This window comes from Grampus griseus (genome assembly GCF_964374135.1).
Source record: "Grampus griseus genome assembly, chromosome: 8".
In the NCBI taxonomy this organism is placed as follows: domain Eukaryota; kingdom Metazoa; phylum Chordata; class Mammalia; order Artiodactyla; family Delphinidae; genus Grampus; species Grampus griseus.
Window position 1 is genome coordinate 40,923,097 of NC_139002.1, and position 24,872 is coordinate 40,947,968.

The window sequence follows — 24,872 nt, forward strand, 5'->3', positions numbered from 1 at the left end:
AATTAAAGTAGTGATGTTCCCCTATGTATTAAAACATCAGACACTCAGAGAGTGTTTCGGAGTCTGGAAAATTTAATGCAGCTTCCAAAAGTGCCAATTTATCACAAGGGAGTTACTGAGGACCCTGAACATGCTGTCTTATTAAGTAGAAGCACTTATTAACCAGATGCTTTCCAGCAAAGAAAAGTATACTTATAAGTGCCTCTCTGTTAATAAAATGTCAGACTGAAGCAACTAATTAACACTAGAAAACTTATTTAAAAAAACGGAAATAAAGAACGTGAAGAATCATTTCTTACTCTTGAACAATCATCTATGTTTTGATGATCCCCAGATCTGTACCTCCAGCTTCAATTTTTTGTTTCTCCCACATACACCCAAGGTCCAAATGGGAAGTTTCGCTTTCTTGACTCCCTTGCATCTAAAACATAATGTGCCAAACTCAACTCACTATTCTCTCTCTCAAAACACATCTGCCTATTTCATCCTGGAACCACCATGCCCTCATCTATCTCAGCTTATAGACTTAATAGGCTCTCCCCTCTCCTTTTCATACTGTTGGTTCTTCTTTCCTGAAGACTTCTATCCATCTCTTCATTTCTGTTTCTGTTGCTCTCCCCAACACCTGGTCTGTAGTTTCATAACTAAATAACAATTACATATCCGGTATCAAGCCCCAAGTCTCTTCCTCATCTAGGACACTGTATACATGGTGCTAAAGCACCATGTTTGGTATATCACTTTGCAGATAAGAGACCACCATGATGACCAAATTCCATTACAGTCTTGCCTCATCATACTTATTCAAATTGGTTTCTTGAACTTTCAAACATGAGCCTTGGGCTAGTAACCCCAGAATATGCAAAGTTTACTTGAGTCTTCATCCCAAGCCCTTCCAGAACACAAGACTATTTTAGTCATCCATTATATGGTTACCAAGCACTCTATGTCTCCCAGTTGTATCCAAACTCTCTAGTAAGACCCCCAAAGCCTGTTGACATCCAGCTTCGCTCCTCAATCTTTGCTACTCTGGTGTTCCCACCGTTCCTGTCCCTTTCCTCTCTCTCTGTCTCCTGTCTCCCCTAGATTTCAGTCAGCTACCTACCCCTCAACAAACCTGCCATCTTTATGTCTGGAACACCCTGTTCAGTTTCTTCCTGGGATGAACTTCAACTGTTTTTAACATCGAATTCAGTGGTTTTCCCTCAGGAAGCTGTCCTTTGTCACTTTCCCAGCAAACCTGCTCTGTGATTGCTTGCACGGCACTTATCAAACTATCCTAGAAGGTTTGTTTACTGTCCATTTTTTCCTCACCAAATCATGGCCTCTTTGAGGGAAGAAACAATATCTTACTGATCTTTGTAATCTCTAGAAACATAGAAGGCACTCAAAATATGCTTATTGAGTGAGTGAGTGATGGACAAAAGAATACCTGTCCAAATCTCATCCTATTTTCAGGAGTGTAGATTGGGCCAATTCACTTTCACAGGCTTCTCTATGGTTCAATTCTATTTTGATCTTTCTATGCATGGATTCCTATAGCATCCAGCCATTCTCTGTATTATAATTAAATTCTACATTGCCATATTGTCTTGCTCTCTCATTACTGAAAGATAGGTCTCTTATGCCTTTCTGGCAATGCTGTGAGCACCTAGCATAAGAAATAATTAGTAAATTGATGAATGAATTAACTGGGTGAAAAATAGATCCCCAGATGGCAAAAATAAAACCAATGGAAAAAGTAAAACTGAAGTTAGAAGGCAGAGTCATTCTGCGGAAGTTGATGGGAAACCACAGGCAACTGAAATTTATGATCTATAACTTGAATACGAAACTCTAAATACAATTAACAAACATTTATTACGCGGTTTTTATGTGCTGCCATTACCCTAGATACTGGCATTATGCCATAATTTAATTTAATGAACTGACCAAAAAAAAATCACCCTGAAATTATAACAAAAAAACCCCAAACCTATTCTATTAGAGATACAAAGAGAGAACACAGATGAAGGAGCAACCAACTGTACTCTCGAGGGTCTTCTTACTGTCCTGAATTCTTTTTTCCCCCCAAAATGAATCTAAGGTCTCATAGAAATTCTTAAGCCACCAGAGAGCAAAACACTTTCATTACCTTAGATTTGAGATGATATGGGAGCCATTTGCTATGCAAAAGTTACAGAGAAGAAGTAAGAGTGAATCTGGATCTCTTAAATGATGCTGGACCCTCTGTTTTAAATGCATGTTTTGTAAAGCCTGCATCTCTGTGCCTTTCAGTGGGAAAAGAGCTGGGAACTCCTGTGAGATGGAGCTGAAAGATGGGTGCTGTTGTTCTATCCCAGTATTTTTTTTTTTTGGGCGGTACGCAGGCCTCTCACTGCTGTGGCCTCTCCCGTTGCGGAGCACAGGCTCCGGACGCGCAGGCTCAGCGGCCATGGCTCACGGGCTCAGCCGCTCCACGGCATGTGGGATCTTCTCGGACCGGGGCACGTACCCGTGTCCCCTGCATCGGCAGGCGGATTCTCAACCACTGCTCCAACAGGGAAGCCCCCCAGTATTTCTTAACATGTGCAGTATTGATATTTGGGGCCGTACAGTTCTTTGCTGTGAGGGCTACCCTGTGCACTTGGGGTGTTTAGCAGCGTCCCTGGCCTCAACCCACTAGATGTCGCCTTCCCTTGTGACCACCACCAAAAAAAAAAAAAAAAAAGTCTCCAAACATTACTAAATGTCTCCTGGGGGCAAAATTGTGCCTTGTTGAGAACGAGTGATCTATGTTGTGCTTTGGAAGAACTGGGTTTGAGAACTGAAAAGCAAACCAACAGTTGGTTTCTTTATATGCATTTCCGTATGCACTAAAAACATTTTTCCTCTCTTAATGACTTTTACTATGAGTTGTCTTTTACGACATAGCTATTTACATATTATATATGGATAGGTATGTCTTAGTCACATTGTACATACAGTTTCATCTATGGTCTTTCATTTATCTTTGTTAAGAAACTCTAAATATTCAAGATCTCTCTTAATAATAAGGATAACCTGTCTTCTAGGATTAGTTACAAACCTAGTGATCTCAAATCTAGTCTCTGACAATCCTTAAAGTTCTAAATAAAGACTTCCCAGGAATATAAGTTCTAAAACACTACAACAGCGTAAAAATACTCCCTAGCAAGTGTCAGAGACCCAAAGGCCACATCTAATGAATTTTAGGTGTTCAACACTGCTGTGTAGAGGCCCAGGAATGCTGTGACCAGCCAATATGTTCTCTCGAAGGCTGAGAACTCTGAGAAGGGCAGAAGGTGACAGAGAATTATAAGAATAAAAAATGAAGAAAAGGAAAGGGAAGCGGTGAGATCAGCCCCAGTGAAGGCAATGGGAAGCAGTTATAGAACAGCATGCAGCAGGCAGAGGGAAGCCAGGAGCTTACAGGTGAGTGAGACAAAATACAGAAACATGTAGGAAGTTTAGGATGTCACCTTAAGGACAAAGATCATCTTTAGGGCATGGGAGGAAACAGAAAGGGCCCCTACACAAGAGGAACATGAGAGACTTTAAAGAAAGCCAGCCCCTGCTCCTCTGTCAGTGCCCACTTGGCCCTCGGTCTGCACCTGCTCTGGCAGCCCCACTGCATCACCCATGACAACAGATGTGGTGATGCTCAACTCTACTCCCGTAGTCTGTTTTGGCAGGCAGACACTGCATTTTCTATTTTTATTCATTTAAAAATAAAAAGCTCTGGCTAACAGGTCCTCCTCTCAGACTCGCTCATTTCACACCATGCTTTTATTTTTTTTAAAGCTCTTATTACAACTCAAGCTAAATAACTATTTGTGTAACTTTTATTTAATGTGTGTCTTCCCTGTTACAGATGGTAACTCCCATGAGTTCAGGGGCAACATCTGTCTGAGTCACCTCTGTACACCTACTTTCCTAGCCCATAACTTGTGGCACTTGATATTTATTTTAAAAGAATAAGTCTTTGGGGCTTCCCTGGTGGCGCAGTGGTTGAGAGCCCGCCTGCCGATGTAGGGGACATGGTTTCGTGCCCCGGTCCGGAAAGATCCCACATGCCGCGGAGCGGCTCTGGCTGTGAGCCATGGCCGCTGAGCCTGCGCGTCCGGAGCCTGTGCTCCGCAACGGGAGAGGCCACAGCAGTGAAAGGACCGTGAACCGCAAAAAAAAAAAAAAAAAAAAAGAATAAGTCTTTGATTATCTACTTTGTTCCCTGAGGGCACCAGATATCAGAAGAAAACCAAATTGCTAAAAGTCGATAGGCTGAAATAAAAAATATACAGAATGACAAGTTTGCCAAAGCCAATTTGGCAAAAATCAATGTGCTAAATTTACCAAAACATCTTATTTCTTGTAACTGTTTACAAAGTTAATGAAAATTCATATTACATTGAGTGGTTCTAATAGCTTTTGACGATTTTAAGGAAACATTAGATGACTGTTTTTTCATTTTATTTTAAGAGCAGCATTTTACTGAATGTTCATTTTATTGAGAGAGTTAAGAATCAGAGTGATTTAGATTTCTACTGAATAGATTTAATATTAAGATAAATTTAATAGCTTCTCAATCTTTTGAGTAGTCCCATCCTATTTCCTTTCTACTGCTTTGGACAGTTCTCATTTTTCATGTTAAATCTGCCTGCCCACTGCTACCATGGTGACATATCCCATTTCTCAGATATCCCAGTGGCTACATAATAACAAACAGGCTTATCATTTGAGACGGAAAGGCTTTAGACATTCCAGATTTCTTTCGTTGTTTTTGAATGTCATTTTCTGTTATGCTAGAGTTTGACCTTTTTCATACTTTCAACCAGAATGACTTATCAGCCTTAATTTGGTGTTTTTGGCAACTTGTTAAATTTTATCATATCAAGCGTGAAAGGGTGGTTTGGGGGCATCTATCTTCCATCCTTTGCCATTAAAAATATTTCAAATTTTATCATTTAATCATTCTTTGACCAATGACACAAAGGGTCTTTCAACTTAAGATTTGTATTCTTTTGTTTTAATTAATTTATTTATTTTTGACTGTGTTGGGTCTTCGTTGCTGCGCGCGGGCTTTCTCTAGTTGCAGTGAGCGGCGGCTACTCTTCGTTGTGGTGGCTTCTCTCTTGTGGAGCACAGGCTATAGGCACGTGGGCTTCAGTAGTTGTGGCACGTGGGCTCAGTAGTTGTGGCACATGGGCTTAGTTGCTCCACGGCATGTGGGGTCTTCCCGGACTGGGGATCAAACCCGTGTCCCCTGCATTGGAAGGCGAATTCTTAACCACTGTGCCACCAGGGAAGTCCCTTAAGATTTGTATTCTAACAATGAGTAACCATACTCACCATATCTTATTGATATGGTTGTTCTGGGTCTTTCCTCAGCAAATTCATGTTTATGATGAATATATAGGAAACTAGTGTCATCCTGAAATTGTAGTTGTTGGCAATAAAATATATTTTTTCTAAAGATCAAACATATTGACAAGAAAATTAAACTATCCGTGATCCTTAGTTTTTGAGAAATTAGATCTTTTTAAAGTGCTGGATATAGAAAAGAAAAACTTGAACTTTGTAGAAACTGTCAAAGCTGTTAAAGCAATTCAACCCAATGTGAAGTTCTGTAAACTTTATAGTTGGTATTTTAATACATTTGATGAAGTGGCTTAAAGCTCTAGACAAGAGAGGTTTTTTTGTAATTGATTAATTATAAGTTTTAAAAATTAAACAATCTTTAAAATTGAAAAAATAAATGGTCTACTTGCAGAGAGATAATGGAGAGATGTAAAATCTCTCCAGTGTGGCACCCCGACAAGGTTTTTGCCACTATTCCACTCTTGACTCGATAGACAGAAATGTCGAAAAAGAGCCTCTATATAACGGTAAACCTGAGGATTATAGCAAAGAAAAAGGATCTTGCTTTGAAGAAAAGAATAAAAGCTCTTTATAATCCTAAATTAACATGCTATTAAGAAATTTGCCTAGTACTTTTATTAGAAAAATCTCAACTGTATCTGAGGCAACAGATTATAGAAAGAAAAATTTTAAATACCATTTAAGACGCTAGATTTCTCTATCTATAGAATGAGCTTTTAAAAGGTCTAAAGGAAGAAGGTCTTTTTTTTTCTCTTCTTCTTCTATCAGGTATCTTGGAAGCAGGCATTTAATATGATACCATCACTTGGGGAGCTGTGTTTATAGAAAATGAATGCCTAGGGATAGGAAATCAAACTGAACACTCCACTTTGATTAGGTAGCTGGGCGATGGATTTTTCTCCTTGAGACCCAAGCTTGAACCTGAAGAGGATTTTCAAAGTTGGATTGTAAAATTTTTAAAGACTATGCACAAAGGTCTTTGGTTCTCTTAACTAATGTCAAATGCTGTGGAGCTGAGTGGCTTTTCTGACTCGACCCCGGCCGTCTGCTTTTCACCTATAAGGTGAGTGCCCCTCTCTTAGGGACAACTGGCAGTAAGATGATGATGTCACAGATTTAACAAGGTTGTGAGATCATATTTGGCAAATTCTGACTAGTTGCTATTGATTTTCCTTTTGATGAGTAGCTTAAACAAGATTGTGGATATTATCTATTTCTTTTCTAACATTAGTCAATAGGATATAGAGTGTTATTTCCCACTCTTGTCTTGATGTGTTTCTTGTTGTTTTCATGTGAATGCTTTGGTCTACTCCTGAACTTTTCCCATTGCTGTGAGAGAAGTTCTAGCTGGTAAGTAACCAGAATCAGAACAAAAATTAAAATGAAGTTGATTCTCAATTAGACAATGTGTACTAATTACAGCATCATTTTAATCCCATCCTGGGTTCTCCCTGCTCCTCTAGCTTTGGGCTTCTATTTAATGCTATTCACTTTAGGAACACAAAGAAATATGTATGCTAGGTAAATCTGTGGCAAAACTCAAAAGCAAAATTTGAACAATTTTAGCCATAGCTGCTGTTATCCCTGCCACTTTCAATGGGGTGATTAATATAAAATCAAATACACGTGTAAATATTATGACTGTACATTTAACAACACCCAGGGCCAAATTATCTTCATCATGAAACTTACTTTATTGAAAATGTAAGGGGTAAACTGAATAGCACCAGTTAGATTCAGCTAGATTGTTTGTCATGGTGGATTGTAAAACTGGCCACAAAATTTTGTAGCTCCTCATAGCGAGAGGTGAATTCTATTTCCCTATGTTTTGAATCTGGGCTGCTTGGTGTTCTGGACTGAATGTTTGTCCCCCATCCCCCACCCCACTGTGACGGCATTAGGAGGTGAGGCCTTTGGGAGGTCATTAGGTCATGAGAGTGGAGTCCTCACGAGTGGATTAGTGCCCTTATAAGAAGAGCCCAGAAAGCTAGCTTGCTCTGTTTTCTTCATGTGAGGGTACAACATGAAGTTGTCAGTCTGCAACCTGGAAGATGGCTCTCACCAGCCCCTGTCCATGCCATGCTGGCACCCTGATCATGGACGATATAAACAGTCTATGGCAATTTTTTATAGCAGCTCAAACTGAGTAAAGCATTTGGTGACTTGCTTTGACCAATAAAATGTAGTGGGAGTGACCCCCTGTGCAAGTTCCAATCCTAAGTCTGAAGCTAGAGGATGAGTGGCCACATGGAGGAAAAGTGAGCACCTTGGATGCCAGCCTGCCAACTGCCAGACAGGTGAGTGAGTCTGTCCCAGATCAACTGGCCTTCATGTCAACTGAATACAATCTCTTGAAAAAGCGGAGATCAGCCAAACCAGCCCAGATAAGAACAACCTAGCAACCAACAGCATTGTGAGCTAAATAGAATGATGGTTGTTTTAAGTCACTAACTTTTGTTACATGGCAATAGGTAACTGATGCAGATGTTTCATCTTTTATACTTTTGACTCTATGGGAGCAGGCCCATCACAGTGGGACTCAATAAACACCTGCCAATTGGCACGAGCATCAAGGATGCAGCATTTGTATCTCTTAAGATGCAGCCATGGCCACAGATAAGACATAACTTTTAGGAAATTTCCTAGGAAGTTGATGTTTTCACCTTTAATGTTGCAGTTACTCCGTTTCAACTGAAGTTTTTTAGGATCACTGATGCCTTTATAAGTACATGTAAATTAAATCATTATTTCATTCCTGCATCAGGACATAGCTTTAAAAAAAATCAGCTTTATTAAGTTATACTCTACATACCATAAAGTTCCCCTGTTTAAAGTGTGCAATTAAATGGGTTTTAGTATATTTACAGAGTCATGCAGTCATCACCAAAATCTAATTTTAGAACATTTCATCACCTCAAAAGGCACACAGCTTTTTGCTTCATATTTTCTAATACCGATAGCTAATAAGGACCTTTAACATTCCATTTAATTTTTGATAACATATTTCCTGCATCAGCCCAATTATCCTATATTGAAACACATGCAGTGTGCCTTGTTACTAAATACCATGCTATGGCATTTAGAATCCTGGACCATCACACAGAAATCCGAAGAGCAAAACAACCACTGAGTTCAAATGTTATTTGCATTAAAGGAGCTTATTTAGCAGATTTTGAATTTGAAGTCCCATGGTAGTTTAGTAATTTATTTTTAATGCAGAAATATTAAGCAAATTTAGATGGCTATTAAGACGCTTCAAATTGCTATTAACAAGATGAAGAAGAGTTAAGTTCCAGAAGCTGGAGTGTGGAATCTAGAAATGGGAATGTGGAATAGAGTTGAGATATGTTGCACACTTCCAGAAGTGTTAGAAAGCATGTCGGCCACTCCATCATCCAGTGTGCAATACTGTCCAATTAAGGGTGTTCCTTCACCAAATATTTCACAGTTCAGTATTTCAAGACACGTTTTTAATGAAAACATATCTCTATTTGTATGGTTAAAAAACAAAATGGCAGGGAAATAGATTCATTTTATAGAAACTAACACCATAGCTCACCTTAGGTGTACCTATCTATTTCCTAAAGAAAGGTTAACAAGATTACATTTTTAAAGCATTTTAAATTATAGATTAAAACAGCTATACTGGCAATGACTTCTTGATTCATTTGCAGTTTATCAAGCTCTAGGTAAAAGAAGATAATCAACCCCAGAGTTTCAAAGATATTAAAGTGCTCCTGAAGATCAATTAGTAATTATTCCACAACAGGTTTTAGTGCCTAAGAGTTAGATGCTATGATAAGCAGGGGGAGGATACAGATGACAATCAACCTCTTATTCTACTTAAGAGACATCCCCTGGGATCGCTCTGTAAAGTGGATGGATTTCAAATTCTAGATCCCTGTATTCTACACGTTCTGGTCATAACTAAGAACATTAATTAAGCCCCGATGGCATGGAAAACATCTCAAGGGAGAGTCATGCAACAAACATTTATCAACCACTTCAAATGTGCTATGGGAGACACAAGGTGAAAAACAATCTGTCCCCCATGGAGTAACCTGAAGGCATGACTCTCAGCTTTTCCCCCAGGGTCAGGTTTCCCTTAAACAGAGGAACGACAACGGAAAGTAAAGTCTTCCTTGGACTTTTCTGTGTGTCTCAGGAGGAAGCATCCACTTATTAATTACTAATACCAAACTTACTTCCAAATAAGGTTTGAGAACACTTAATAGGAAAAGCATGTGTACACATTTAATCATTAAAATTAGGTATATATGTAACATATGATCCAGCAATCCCACTCCTGGGCATATATCCAGAAAAGACAGAAGCTCTAATTCAAAAAGATACATGCACCCCAATGTTCATTGCAGCACTATTTACCATAGCCAAGATATGGAAGCAACCTAAGTGTCCTTTGACAGATGAATGGATAAAGAAGATGTGGAATATATATATATATTTATATATTTATATATTTATATAAATAAAATGGAATATTATTTAGCCATACAAAAGAGTGAAATAGTGCCATTTGCAGCAACGTGGATGGGCCTAGAGATTATCATACTGAGTGAAGTAAGTCAGAGAGAGAAAGACAAGTATCATATGATATCACTTATATGCAGAGTCTAAAAAAAAAGATACAAATGAACTCATTTACGAAACAGAAACAGACTCACGGACATAGAAAACAAACTTCCGGTTACCAGAGGGGAAGGAGGGGGAGGGATAAATTAGGAGTTTGGGATTAACAGATACATACTACTATATATAAAATAAACCATAAGGGCTTACTGTACAGCACAGGGAACTATATTTAATATTTTGTAATAAACTATAATGGAAAAGAATCTGAAAAAGAATATATGTATGTATATATATATATATATATATATATATATATATATATATAAGAATCACTTTGCTGTATACCTGAAACACAATATTGTAAATCAACTATACTTCAATTAAAAATGCTTTAATGAAAAAATTAAAAAAATAAATTATATATACATATTTAAAAGAAAGGTAAAAAGAAAAGGGTTGGGGGGATAATAATATGAAAAAACCTAGGATAAGGGAAGCTACTACTGTTTAGCACAACAGTTCATTCCATAAAAGAGGGCTGAACTCTTCATCTCAGAGAGGAGGAAATGCCCCTTAGCCCCACCTCTGAACTCTGAGATCCTGCTGCAAGGGTCCTTCCTGGGAAACAGTGAATAACATAGATAACAGTATTCTGAGTGGCACTTTTAAAAAATATTCAGAGATAGCTGGATATGGCTCTGTAGCATAAGAACTTCAATAAAAATCAAGAAAATAATGCTGTAAAAATATTTCCATGAGAAGCCAGAGTAAACCAATCCAGGTAGACGGTGTTCTGGCAATCTGACTTGATACAAGGATATAGTTCAAAGCATAGAGCACCAAAGGCTAACATTCCTCAGCCATTCCTTTGGGGGCATCAACTTACAGGAGATGCAGAGCAGGTCACTCAAACTTAAGATCATTAGAATTACCTGCAGTGCAACTGCTCTCTGATGGGACTCTAAGCATCAGGACTGGATACAGAGAAACTAATGTTCACTAGTAGAAGTTCATTCATATACACATATTTACTGAGCACCTACTATGTACCAGCACTAATCTAGAGGCTGAGATTCAGGGAAGAACATACAGACTCGGTCCCAGCCATTACTGAGTTTACAATCCATAGAGGGCAGAGAAGGTAGAGAAATAAAATAATATACACATAATTTTGTTTAAAAGATAATTTCAGGCGCTAAGTGCTATGAAGACCCTTGCAATAAAGAGTAACAAAGAGTCTGACTCCATTTTTCAGTTTGCTGATGGCTTTCAGGCCTCACCACGTTCTCTTCCGCTTACACTCCACATCTGGGCAAGCTGATAAGAAAGCTCAGGTGCACCTTTGGTGTCAGCAAGAAATTCAAGCCATGTCAGCCCCAGCTCAAGGGCAGGAACCCTCACCCCAGCCTCACCCCAACCGCCATATATATAACCCCAAGCCCATCTCCCTTCCCTGCTTTCTCAAGCAATTTTTGGACCAGCTTAGGCATTCACCCTGCTCACCCCAGAAAGCACATTACTCCAATAATAGACCCTTTCATACCCTCCTGGTGAATGTGTGGCAACATGAGTCTTGACATTTGAACCAAAGTTTGGATGGAGGGGCCATATTGCCTCTGAGAAGTGATCACATCACAAAACAGGGCAAAGTCTCAGGATTACATGCACTATAAGAAAAGCAGCAAGGCCTCTTGGGGCTAGGCTCAGAAACTGAACAATGTCACTTTTGCTGAATGCTATTGGTCATAGCAAGTCACCAAGCCAGGTCTTCCCCTCTTGATAGGAGGAGCTGCGAACATGTGTGGCCATTTTTACAATCCACCACGACCATCTAGCTGAGTGCAGTTGGGCAACACCCAGTGTACCCATTTCGTGGTAATGTGAGTAAAAGTCTTTTGAAGAATATCACGACGGATAATTTTGTCCTGATGAAGGGCTTCTCCACTCTGCAAGAGGTCGGGGCTGGGGTTCCAGGGGGCCAAGTCTTATCACCTTATATCCCTGTGAAGCTGAGTATAAAACCTGCATATCCTAGGCACTGAAGAAATTATTATAGACGTGAACTAAAGTGCATTTTAAGCTAAGCACAATGTCATAGCTAAAGCATAGGAGTAAAAGGGAAACATGTCTGTCATGAAACATTTTGAAAAATTTTCCATATATGTCCATACATCATCTCATACATCATTCACATTTTTCAGTCATTTTGAACTCAGCAGTGTCAGACTGAGGCCTCTTGTTAGATGGATGACAAAGCCATTGGAGATCATTCTGACACTCTAATAACATAATTAGGCACCTGATCTGTAGGAGGGTGAGTCATCATGAGCCTCCCGACAGACCTGTGAGATGGGATAGAATGGCTCACCTTGGGAAGTGTGCTGCACACACCCGCAATTCTACGGACGCGTGCTAGCTGAAGTGCTGAATTAACTTCCCCCATTGGAAGGCAAACGTGTGTATCTGATTATGGATGCCGCTGCCTTCCTTAGTTCTCAAAATGCCCTTCTGATCTTGCATCCATTGGGCAAAATACTTACTGACTTCGCTAGGACTGAGCTAAGCCTTAGGAACGATGAAACATACAGGGGTTTTTGCCTTGAAGAAGAAGGAAACTAACGATACTTGATATATTGCTCTATGCTAGTCTCTTTGCATATGGTTTCTACGCAGCACTTACAACAGCCCAGTGAGGTTTTAATATTATAGATTATGAATGTGTTCTAAGTCTTTCACCAAATATATGGCAGAATCTTGATTCAACCCCTGGTCAACTTCAACCTACACACCCAGGCTCTTTCCAGCCTATAACAACAGGTTTAGTCCAGTTAGGCAAATATTCCATCAGTTTCGATTCTTTGTTAGAATACTAGACCAGTACTACAGTTATTAAAGGAAAACCTCCCTACCTTCCCCCAATGAATCTCTCTTTAGATTCTACCTCTACACAATTGCGATTCCATGGGATGATGGGTTCATCAGACAACGTGGCCCTGGTGAATGAACTGCTTGCTCGTCAGGGTCAAGTCCCAGGTACACGCAGTAAAGAAGGAAATTAAAATACATGGACGCTAAGTCAAACTCACCTCTGCTAGAAACAGTGCAGTTTCCAGATTAAGTCCTCCCTGATAAATCCAGCTCTTAACTCTTGTAGGACATACAAATTGTTTCTCACAATTGGGTGCATAATTTTTTTTTTTTTTTTTTTTTTTCCGGTACGCGGGCCTCTCACTGTTGTGGCCTCTCCCGTCGCGGAGCACAGGCTCCGGACGCGCAGGCTCAGCGGCCATGGCTCACGGGCCCAGCCGCTCCGCGGCATGTGGGATCTTCCCGGTCCGGGGCACAAACCCGTGTCCCCTGCATCGGCAGGCGGACTCTCAACCACTGCGCCACCAGGGAAGGCCCTGGGTGCATAATTTTATTACGTACTGTTCTGCAGTTAATTATTGATTCACTTGTGTTATTCTGGTGACCTCCAACTGTTTTAGGGTAAACTTGAGTGTAATTACCATGTTTTATGTGTTGCAAGTACTCACGTGTATGTGTGTATATGTGTGTGTACACAAATATGTGTATCTGTAGTTACTTATTTATTGTATTAACCATGGGCTGTTAACCAAATTTCACACCAAATATTTGCATATTCTCATGAATGATAATTTACATAGATTTAAAGTCAATTTAAGTATGCCCAGAGCATTTTATTACACTTATTGATAAAATAGATTGTTAAGAAGTAGGCTAGTTGCCCGACAAGCCTCAAATGAGATACGAGAAAAGTTAAGGATCTTTTTAGGTAACCCCAATGGTTTTCTCCTTTTAAATGAGGTTCTAGAACAGATGGGGATTTCCCTTCATAGATCATTCATTCATTCATTCATTCATTCATACAACTATATAGTTCCAGAATGCTTACTGGATGCCAGATACTGTGTCAGGTATCAAGGACACTACTGGTATCAGAGCTCTCTATGGGTAGTTTCTATTAAGCTAAAAGGAAAATGCAATTTCATAGGAGAAAATATGTGGAAACTATCAAGATATTCCAAAGTCTAACGAAAGCTGAATTAGGCTGACGCACAAACTTGGTTGTTCTGATTAAAAAATCGTGTTCCAGCTCCATTTGATTTCGATTTCAACCTCTTCCATGGACACAGATTGATTGAGGTTGGTCAGAGCTATTTAACTGTCACAGATCTACTAGAATTTTCTCTGTTTCCTTCTTTTTGTGTTAGGGGATTGTGATGTAGATGGCTTGGAGGATAGAGACTGGAAAAGCCAGGATATTGAGCCTCTAAATTTTAGTGTGGGAAGTAAAGTTCCTCTGCGTTTAAATGAATTCTTGGACAACCCAATGGCTTTGCTCCAAAAATGGCCTGCTGGAGTGGAGGATAATCTCACATGGGTCATTACACTTCCAAGCGTTAAGCCTCAGAATGAGCATTAAATTAAAATTCCCTGCACCTAGTAGGCAGAACATTGTGATACTCAAAAGATGTGGAAGTGCTAAATGAATTCTGAGCAATAATATTATTACCACTGCATATTTATTGAGTTCAACAGGGTGCTAAGTACTGCACAGACAGATAATACAAGCAGCCTATACAGAAAAAAGCAACAGCAGTAGTCTTATAACAGTCTCCCATTCATCTGCTTTAGGAATAGACAGTGTAACTAGACTTGTTAGAAATAATCTCCTCTTTTCAAAAGCATCCTCAAGGTTTTCTACGCTTTTGTTTGACTGGAAAGTGGCCGATTTTCCACAGTTACCATTTATGAATGTAGCCAAGTCTCCCAATTTCAAAATTACCACAAGAATGCTGCAGGCATTAAAATGAAGAACTTCATCCCCTTGCAACTGGAAATTACGAATGGAGTTTTCTGGGAAATCCTAAATCAGCTGTAAAATATGATATTATGTGCCACTATGTTTTTTATTTGACTGGGGAAATACACATTCTCAAAATTAATAATATTGCTCTTTTTAACTAGCCTTCAATTTTCTGAAAAAAATGCATACATTTGAATGCCAAAAGAATTTAAAAATTGATGAGTGAAAATATTCAAAGTTGAAGCATGAAGCAAATTTCCTTTTTTAACAAACTTAGACACAAATAGAGGAAAAGTTCAAGTACAGTGTACCCAATATGTACATGCAAGAAGCAATAGGCACGAGGATGAGCCTCAAGAATAACTTGGCATACACAGAAACTAACTGAATTTCAGAATCCTAACTTTATTTAAATGCCAGCCCATCAGGGTTAGAAGAAGAAAAAATTAAGCATTTTAGAGAAAATGGGTTATAAACTGTCACTGTTGAGTTTAGTGTTCTGACAACTTTGAAAGTAACTATAGTGTAATTTCTCAAGTTGGTAGCTAAAGTAATGGAACATCTGGATGCCAATGAAACGTATGACAATCAAGGAGAGAACAGAAAAGCAGCGGGAAAAATGCTTTTCCTCTGCTTATAATTCTTTGTGGTTTTGAACTCTTGTTCCAAACCTTGGCTACGGCAGTCAAAGGCGGCTCTCTTCTCAATGATTCACCTATCATTCCTGATCCTATGAGCTTGTGTCTGGGCCTACTTATCATTTCCAGTAGCTGTCCTTTCCACCAGCTTGCCTCCTCAATGTGCTATCAGGCTTCATGCCTGAACACCTGTGTGAAGTGGTAGGGAGTGTGTATGATGTCTCACGTAAATGGGTCAGATTTCAACCTTGTAGGCTGGGTCTGGCCTTTGGAAATGGTGTCTCCAGATAAAACCTTTATTAAACAAACACAGAATCCAGTGCATGCTGTCCTGGGGTTAAGTGACCCTAACGTGGACAATATAATGAAGCTGAACTGTAGAGAAACAAGATCCAGATACATTTGTCTTACCAACAGGCAACCTCATAGATGCTGCTTCCTTCTATGGTTTCTGAACTGGCCTTGCCACTTGTCAAATGACTAAAGTTACATATTTATGTCATTGGAAATATCTGGGCCCAGGCCTATGCAGCTTAAGCTCCTCGCGGATAAGAACTAATTGTAACTGAGTTGAGATTCATTTTCTCCTTCCTCCGTCTAACCACAATAAAGAGGATGGAGAAAGAATATATTTTTTTTTCAATTCAGTTCAACCCATACTTACTTGGGGTCTAATAAGTGTAACCTCAGTGCCAGGAGGAAAACTGAAATTGTCATTAAGGACTTCGTAATCTATGGTCTCATAACAGAGACATACTCATGAATGATATATTTCTTTCCATTTTTACCTTAAGAAGGGATATTTCATAGAAGCATATTATTTTTCCTGCCCTCCCTCACTAAAAACCACACTTCAAGGTTGTCTGAAAGTGGAGTCTCTCTGGGTGCAAAGATGACTTATTCTTGGCATGCGCACCAGAGTCTTTCCAGAGTCCCTTTTACTAACCAGCGCCAAGTTGAAACTGATGTGACATGTATAGGGAGTCAGGGCTGCCCTTCTTCCTACTAGCTCTCCTTGCCATCATTTGATGGGATTTTGTTTTGAAGCACGGGAAGGCGTATGTACCCTCTCAAAGACGTGTCAAGCCTCAGATACAGTTTGGTTTGGATCCTTTCCCTCTTTTGACACCACAGTTTGTCACCAGTAGAGAATGCAGACAGCCATGCCAAATGTGAATGTCGCCTGCATGCCCACATTTGGCAAATGTTGACCCAGATCTTTAATTTGGGATTTAAACAGTTCATCATCTAGTAGACGATATCTAAGGCCTGCTTAACGCCGAAATTTTATGATTCTGGGGGATTTATTTGCACTTCTGTGAAAAGATGCTGACAATACATCATTTTGCCTTCACTGAGAAAACGTTATAAAGGAAAATATTAATCTACAGTGGAACAGATGGGGATAGTTCGTGTTTGTGGAAAAAACGTTCAGAAGTATAACGTACCTATTTAGTTTATGTGTTCAGGTTTCCAATATAATTTTCCAAATGACATGAGTGAATATGCAGTAGTCCCTTTTTTTCAAGTGTTTTGGAGATATTTAGGTAAATATTTTCTGACGCTGAATACTTTTGCCTTCAATAAGTGAATTCTATAAGGTAGGGTCTCACAACTTCAGTCAAGGGAAGATTTTTGCTTATATTTCTGTGCAGGCTGGTCAAGGGCCTGAAACAATCTGCTAAGTGATATCAGATCATGTCCAGGGTCTTTCTTTCAGTTGATCTACAAGCGGGAGGTTAAGGAAATGCCTGCTTGAAAGTGGACTCCAAACCCACACTACAGAAGTGTTAATAGGAGAGCTAGGAGGCTAGGCTGTATCCATGCAGTCTTCCAGAATAAGTGATGATGGTCCATTACTTAAGGTCATTAAAAACCCTACCACAGACTGCTATTTAATGAGATCTCATGCAACCAAAAAAAAAAAAAAAAAGCCATACTGAATCTGAATCTTTTAACATAAAAATTTCCCACAATAAACTGATAAATGCAAAAAGGAGGTTATAAAACTATAGGTATAGTATGATTTCAATCTTTTTGACAAATTTTATGCAGGATTATATGTAATATACGAGCTTATACACATAAACGCAAAATAAAAGTTCCTGAAGTTTATACTCCAAAACCTAAAAAGTAAACATCATTTCATGCGGAAATTATGAGTGTTTGTTACATTTTTCTTCTTTTTTGCTTATCTTTATCTCTCTATTTTTTAAACAATGAATGTGTATTATATATAACATGCTTCTGGTACATCATAGTTACATGTTTCTACTTATTCTGTAATTTGAAATAACTGTATTTAAAAAAGAAAATCCTACCATAGGCACTAAGTAATTTCTCAAAGAAGAGTTTTGAAATAAACTCTAATTTTCTCCCTTTCACTGAAGTGTATAGACACATGCTTTAAACCATTAGAAACTGAGGTCAATCTTCCTTACATATGGATGTCCTTGTGATATGACAGGAACTTTTAAATGAGTTGCTCCTGGAAGCATCATTTTTGAAGACGGGTAAATGGTTTTGTGCAAGTATCTAAGCACATATCATGAGTCTGTCACAGTCTTGCACAGAGAGATTTGTAATTCTTCATCCTGAGGGGGAGCAAGCACGTCCTGCTACCACTGACAGACAGAACAACGTCTCCTGTTGTAAAAATGCTAAATAAAAACCCCATCGTGTTCTCTAGCTGAAAGCACCTCTCTAATTCCTGGACACCACAAGAGTCTGTCTGCCGTAGCCCTGTCTCCCTGCTGGCAATGCTGTAATGTGCTTTAAACTTAATTTTAGCCTTTCTGACTTGATGGTAGTGATGATAAAGGTGAGACTTTGCCAAACTTATTCACAATGGCAAAGAGGCTGCCCCACATTGTAAAGAGAAAAATTCAGTCATCTGGTATCTGTGGGATACCAAAAGTTGCTTTCACAACACTCAATTTAAAGGCAACACAAGAGAAAATCAATTCTCTCTATATGGAGAAGACATTCTGCTTTTTCAGAACACAGGGCTTGATTGATCAGAGGCCCCCTGCCCCGTGGGTACTAGTTTCTTAGTTTAAAAATGTCTTTGTGACGCTTCTTAAGAGGGCTATTAATGAGTACTTATACATTAAAAAAAATTTGAGCTTTTCCTATTTCATTTGAAATAGTATCCTAAAAGTAGATTTTTATCTCAATTACATATTAGCAAAGTATACCTTAGCATGGAACTTAGCCCCATGTCCAATTTAAAGATTTATTAGCATCTTTAAAAATGTATAGTGGCATGCCAAGAGTTATAACAGGGTACCTCATGAAAAGTCTTCCTTCTGAATTATGTATTTATGACCTCCTGAGGATGACAGATTTCAGGGAGGTAAATGTGATGTAAGAACTGCTTTTAGGCTCCAAACACGCACTCAGGGGTTTGCAAGAGGCCTCTGTACTGACAGGGATGCAGTGGGGTGAAGGCTTTTCCCTTCCTGCATGGCAGCTGGCACCAGGGGAGGCCTGCCAACCTCTTGCCTAGGCACCGACTTTTGTGGGTTTCTGGGCAGTACAGATCACTGTAGCCTGGGAAGCATGGGTTATCTGGTTTGTAGATTTCCTGGAGCCCTAAACTTAAAGTTCAATCTTTTGTGAACTTTAATGCCCATGATGTTCCAGGTATTGTTCTAGGTGCTGGGAGTACAAAGAGGGGCACTCCTTAGCTTGGCCCCCCCATCCTACTGCTGGCCTCTGCCAAAGACAGGGCCAGGAAGGGAGACATTGCCGAATCTCTAGGGAGCCCATCCTGCAGCTTGCGAACAGAGCTGAGATGGCCTGAAGGAGAGGCCGAACTTGAACCTACCAAGGGCAACGAATTTTGAATTACGGTATCTGTCACTGGGTATTAACCATGGTGTGGAAGACCTCTACTGAGAATCTCTTGCCTATTCATGATCAGTTTTATTATTTCCATTCACCTGAGGTGTTGACATCTGAATGAATCAGGAAAAATTCCCATTATGTGTTTAAATATTAACAACTAAACACAATTTAAGGCCTTAACGTCACTATAATTCTGGGGAAAGCTTGGGAGTTAGTGATGAAGCTGGCTAGGCCTAGAGATGGCTAACCTGGAGAAATTAACGATCTGGGAATGCTACAGCTCTGCCGTTTGAGCTAGGATGCCTTAGTCTCCCATCTCAGAGTTTGGCTTAGAAAGCCAGGGGAACTGCACATCATCCAGCAGAGCCCCAGTGACCTTCTTCATAGCCAGGCTAGACCCACGGTTGACTCCTTATTCTGCCTATCTTTGGAGAATGAGCTGTTTCAACTTAGATGGTCATAATCCATTTAAATGGATGCTGGCAAATGGAAGAGGATAAATCTCTGAAACTTTGGGCTTGTCTCCAGAAAAGGAAGGAAGAAATTAGTACTCTTTTGAGTGCACACCATATGCCAGCATCTAGGTACATTCATAGATGCTATCTTGCTGAAGTACTATAAATATATTCAACAACCATGAGCCAAACTATACATGCAATGTAATATAATGCACTAAGTGCTCTGAATTCTGCCACAAGAAGACTGCTTCAGGAATCAAAAGGGAAAATTGTAAGCTTCTAATCATAATAGCTGACACGTGTTAAACTCTTAATATGCGCAATGTACATGCACCATGCCAATCCTCACAAAATCCTATGAAAAAATATTATTATTATTATCCCAATTTTACAGGTGGGGAAACTGAGGCTAGGTAGATTAAGAAAGGTTACGTGAAAAAAAAAAAAAGAAAGGTTACGTGGCTAGTGAGTGGCTAGGCTTCTCTGTCTCCAAATCCTATGCTTTAACCATCTCTGTCTACATTTGTTGTACATGATTAGTTTGATGTAAACTTTAAGAAGACTACTATAATTAGGACATTGTTATGAGAGATGCCTTATTTCTCACTGAGTCAGATTAAATAATTGTGCAAAATACATCCAAAAAGATGAAATAACCAAATTTATTACAGTTTTTCTCAATTTTAGAGGAACTGTATTTGCTCCAACATACTGACCTATTTTCCTGGGCTCTGAGATCTGGGACTCTCTTGACTTACCTTCCTTACAATCATCTGTGTTCTGCTTACAACCCTCTCAGCATTTCACTAAACCAGTCCTGCTGCAAAATAGATGAGGTTGGTAGCCCCTGATTTGCCATGAAAGCAAGTCCCTTGAAAGGTCCCAAAACAACAGCTCATTTGAATAAAGCTGTCTGCGGCGTGCAGGAAGCAAGCCAAAGTAGTTTTCCTTTTTACTAATAGAGGCAATTGACTTGAAATCTCAGGTTCTGAACCTGCTGCCACTCCATTTTTTATTTTCCCACAGACATACTTAAAGTGCTCAGCTGGGTCATATATGGTGTTAGGCATGGGTGTGGGTGGTTTCTGCAGCGCCCCAATGAAATCAGACTGGACGGATCATTCTGTAGCTCAGAGTGTGTTGCACAAATAAACTAGAAAAGCAACACAGTGGGAGAAGAGGGAAAAGGAGCTAGGGAAGCAAACGGCAGAGGGTCAATTTACCATCTCGGCACTGTGGAGAAGCCAGTCCGGGCTTCTGGGCCGTATGGTTTGTTGGGAGTTCTCATGATTGTTCAGAGCCAGGCAGGAAATCTGAACCTCTTCTCTGAAATGGGATAAGCCATTTGTGTGATACCAGGCTTGCAGGGTAAGGGGTCCCCCCACCGGCCCACAGGACCCAACCATCGCTTGCCCCCGAAACTTGAAGGAAGCAGCAGCATGGTACCACATCAGGAAACCATTCCTAAGTGAAAACAAAAGCAGAGTCTTGGCTCCCTGCAGCCTGTGTGTGCAACTCAACAAGCTGTGATCCCACTGGAGCAATTATCTATCTGCCCGCACATTCCCAGTGAGCAGAGCGCAAAAGCCCGCTCCTTTCCAGACTGAGCCACTGGCTGGAAGGACCATCCCAGGTCCAAGGGAACAGGTTTCATTCACTGTTACTCTACGAATCAGAGTTCAGACTTAAGGGGAAACAAAACAAATGCAACCTTTCGCAAATAGGTAAATTAGAGGGTGGTTATTTATGGAATAAAAGATTTATTTCAGACAACTCTCCTAGCATATGTAAGTGTTTGCCTGCAGGTTATGAACTTGGAGGCTAATCAGGGGCACAGACAAGCAAGGTTAAGAGGTGGAGAACTGCCAGGGGCAGACAAAGCAGACATGATGCCCAAGCAACTCTCTGTCACCCAAGGACCCAAAGCAACCGCTCCCTCCTTCCCTCGGTTCACATGGAGGCTGAGTGGGAAGAAAGCCCTCAGCGGAGATCCTAACCAACTCCATACACTATCATTTCCAATCTCAGCAGGCTCTCTTAAGACTTAGCCCTGAGCTCATCTCTTATTTTTTTTTATGGGCCCAAAGGGGCATGCTGTGAAAAAATGAGTGAAAAGATGACAAGAAATTAATTGCATTCTGCAATACATGTGAATTACTTCCCCTGTGAGATGATTACATATTATGAGGCAAGTAAGAAATCTTCCTTTATATCAAGTGTTGCAAAACAGGGGCTCACTGGCTTAGAAGGTGTTCCAAAAAAATGGAGGTGCCAAATTTGGTATGCAGATCTGATTTTGTTTTTGTTTTTGGAAAAAATAAGACTTTCTGGTAAAACTGGCTGCTTCATCTGCCACTGGCTGAACTTTTATAGAAGGGGCAGGTGAGACCCACAGTACTTCTCCCTTCCACCCTCACCAGCACACATGCTGGTCCTCTGAATTACCTGCCCAGTCCTGTGGGCATCTGGCAAACTCTGTTTTGAACAAACTATCTTAGAATTAATTTTTGCTTTGAAAAATTTGCTTGTGTGTCTGATTCAATATTTACTCTTCCGTCAGTTGGGAAAATCAAGTGGTCCGTCTGCAATTCACACTGCTGGGGATGTTCTCACAAAAGATCATTCTTAAGGACCCACACAAACCTAGACTGCTCTGCAGGAATTAGAACGGCAACCCTTGCTCTTACCTCATACGCATGTGCGTGCACACACACACAGACACATACACCAGCACCACCAATACTCCTTTTTAACTAGACTGGAGTACCCAAGGCCATCCCTGCCTGGTTTGCTGGGGCACTGATAAGACATAAAAATGACACTGATTTAGGAAACTCTACTGATGGGGAAGGGTTTGTTCCTGAGCAAGAATAATTCCTGTGGGTAAAGAGACAAGATTTCTGGGAAAGATGAGCTGGAAATGCTCCCTGAGGAGAGTGGAGGAAGCAGGCAGTCAGAAAGGCAGTTGCTTGAGCCTAGGGAAGCAGGAGAGACCTTCTGTGAAGAATTTTCACTTGCAGGTTCTCCCCCCGCCTTGTAGTATGGAGTGTGGAACATGGAGATAATCATATTTAGATGGAGGTTTTAGCCTCCCACACTGTAAGTGTAGTTGCCCTGGTCCCTTAGTAAAGTCTAATGCATGTACGTAGCCTTGTAAGGTGGTGGTGTGAGAAGAGAGGGGCAGGGACAGGCAGTGAATGGTCTGGCCTGCTGTATGAGTTACTAGAGCTGCCATTACAATGGACTACAGACTGGGTGGCTTGAACAACAGAAATTTATTTTCTTACGGTGCTGGAGGCTTAGGAGTGTTACCAAACCAAACTTGGGTCTGCTCGCCTGTGCACAGTAAAGCCAATCTACTGACACCGGGTTGTGGTGAAGGAAAATACAGCATTTATTGTAGAGCACCGAGCAAGGAGAACAGGCAGCTCATTCTCAGAAGACCTGGAACTCCTCAATGGCTTTCAGGGAAGAGATTTAAAGGCAGTGTGAAGGAGGGGGCTGCAGGGTGTGTGATCAGCTTGTGCACAATCTCGGATTGGTTGGCATCAAGGTGAAGTTTCAAGCATCATCAACTTTCTGGTTTCAACCAGTCTGGGGTCTATGTTCTTGCGGTCAGTGGTTTTCATCTGGTAGGGGTCTGTTTCCTGTAAAAACAACTTAGAAGTGAGTGTCAGGCCTTCATCTGTATCTTTCAGGGAACTGGGAGTTTGGTGATTCTGCGGTGTGGCAGATTTATAGTCTAAATTGTTACCAGTTTCCCAGCCCAACAGCTCTTCTTTGTTTCTACCTCTTCACCTTTTCTAATCATTAGTGATTGAGTCAGCCTTTAGAGACTCAAGGAAGGCCTGGGAGACTAAAGCAAAAGCCTTTATCTTCAAAGGACAGGGACACAGGGCCTTGCATAGTTTCAATTCCCCCTTTTCTTTGATACTCCTCAATCTTGAGGGGGACAGGTTCAGGAAAAGAAAGGGAGTAAAGATTTGGATAGAGAGGTTAATCATAAACCCAGCAGAGGAACTCAGTTTTAGGGGGACTCAGTCTTAGGAGTCTGAGGTGAAGGTATTAGCAGGGTTGGTTTCTTCTGAGGCCTCTCTCTTTGGCTTATAGACGGCCGTCTTCTCCCTGTGTCTGCACACGGTCTTCCCTCTAGATGTGTCTGTGTCCAAATTTCCTCTTCTTGTAAAGACACCAGTCATGCTGGATCGGAGCTTACCCTAATGGCTTCATTTTAATTTAACTACTTCTTTAAAGACTCCAAATACAGTCACATTCTGGGGTACCGGGGGTTAGGGCTTCAACATACGAATTTTAAGGGGAATCTTAAGGGGATACAGTTCAGCCCATAACACCTGGTATACAGTCACTCTTCTGTTGGAGTCCACACTGGCACTCCCAAGACAGGCACAGCATCCTCTCAGATGGACTTTGTCCTGGAGCCTGGGCTGGGGCCCAGCAGCAGAGCGAGCCCCTGTCCAACGCTGGGCCTACTACTCTGAAGAGCAAACAGCTGAGGGGGTGGTAAAAGAACAGCCAAAGAGTGTAAGAGAAAACCTCCACGTGTATGCTGATCCTTGATGGGGGTACTGAGCTGAGCCTTGGGTAAATCTGTTATAAAACAAGAGTGGGAACAGATGATTCCATTTGCCACACTTTAACACACTGATGGACGTATAGGCCTATATATGTTCTATAAGAAGAGGAAGATCTATACTGGACACTACTATGAAGTGATTGTGTGATCTTGGACCCGTCTCTTCTCTTTTCTAGGTCTCAGTTTCTGCATCTATATAATGGGAGAGAAGCAGTTTGGATGACCTGAATGAAAAACAGCCCCCTGATTCCAAGACAGCAGCTAACTGTAGTAGCTCATAAATAATCAGCAATGTAATCTCTGTGAATAGACCTCAGCACGAAGGGCAAAGAAACAAACATCCAGTGGGAAAAACATACTAACTCCAAAAACAGAACCTTGGTGCCTAGCCCAATACCAGGCTCAGAATAAGCCTTGAAGAAAGGAAGAAAAAAAAGAGTGAGTTGCCATTAACTCCATCGAAGTTGATACAGCACAAACACGAACAACTAAGACTAGAGAAGGTACAGTCCTAGAAGTAAAGAACGGTAAGA

At 40.5% G+C, this 24,872-nt stretch overlaps 1 protein-coding gene across 1 annotated transcript in view; it reads right to left on the reverse strand.

The window, feature by feature from the left end:
* Nucleotides 1–24,872, reverse strand: part of FAT3 (FAT atypical cadherin 3) — a gene marked incomplete at its 3' end in the record, with an annotated part of 623,227 nt that overhangs the window by 180,493 nt on the left and 417,862 nt on the right. The window lies entirely within an intron of this gene.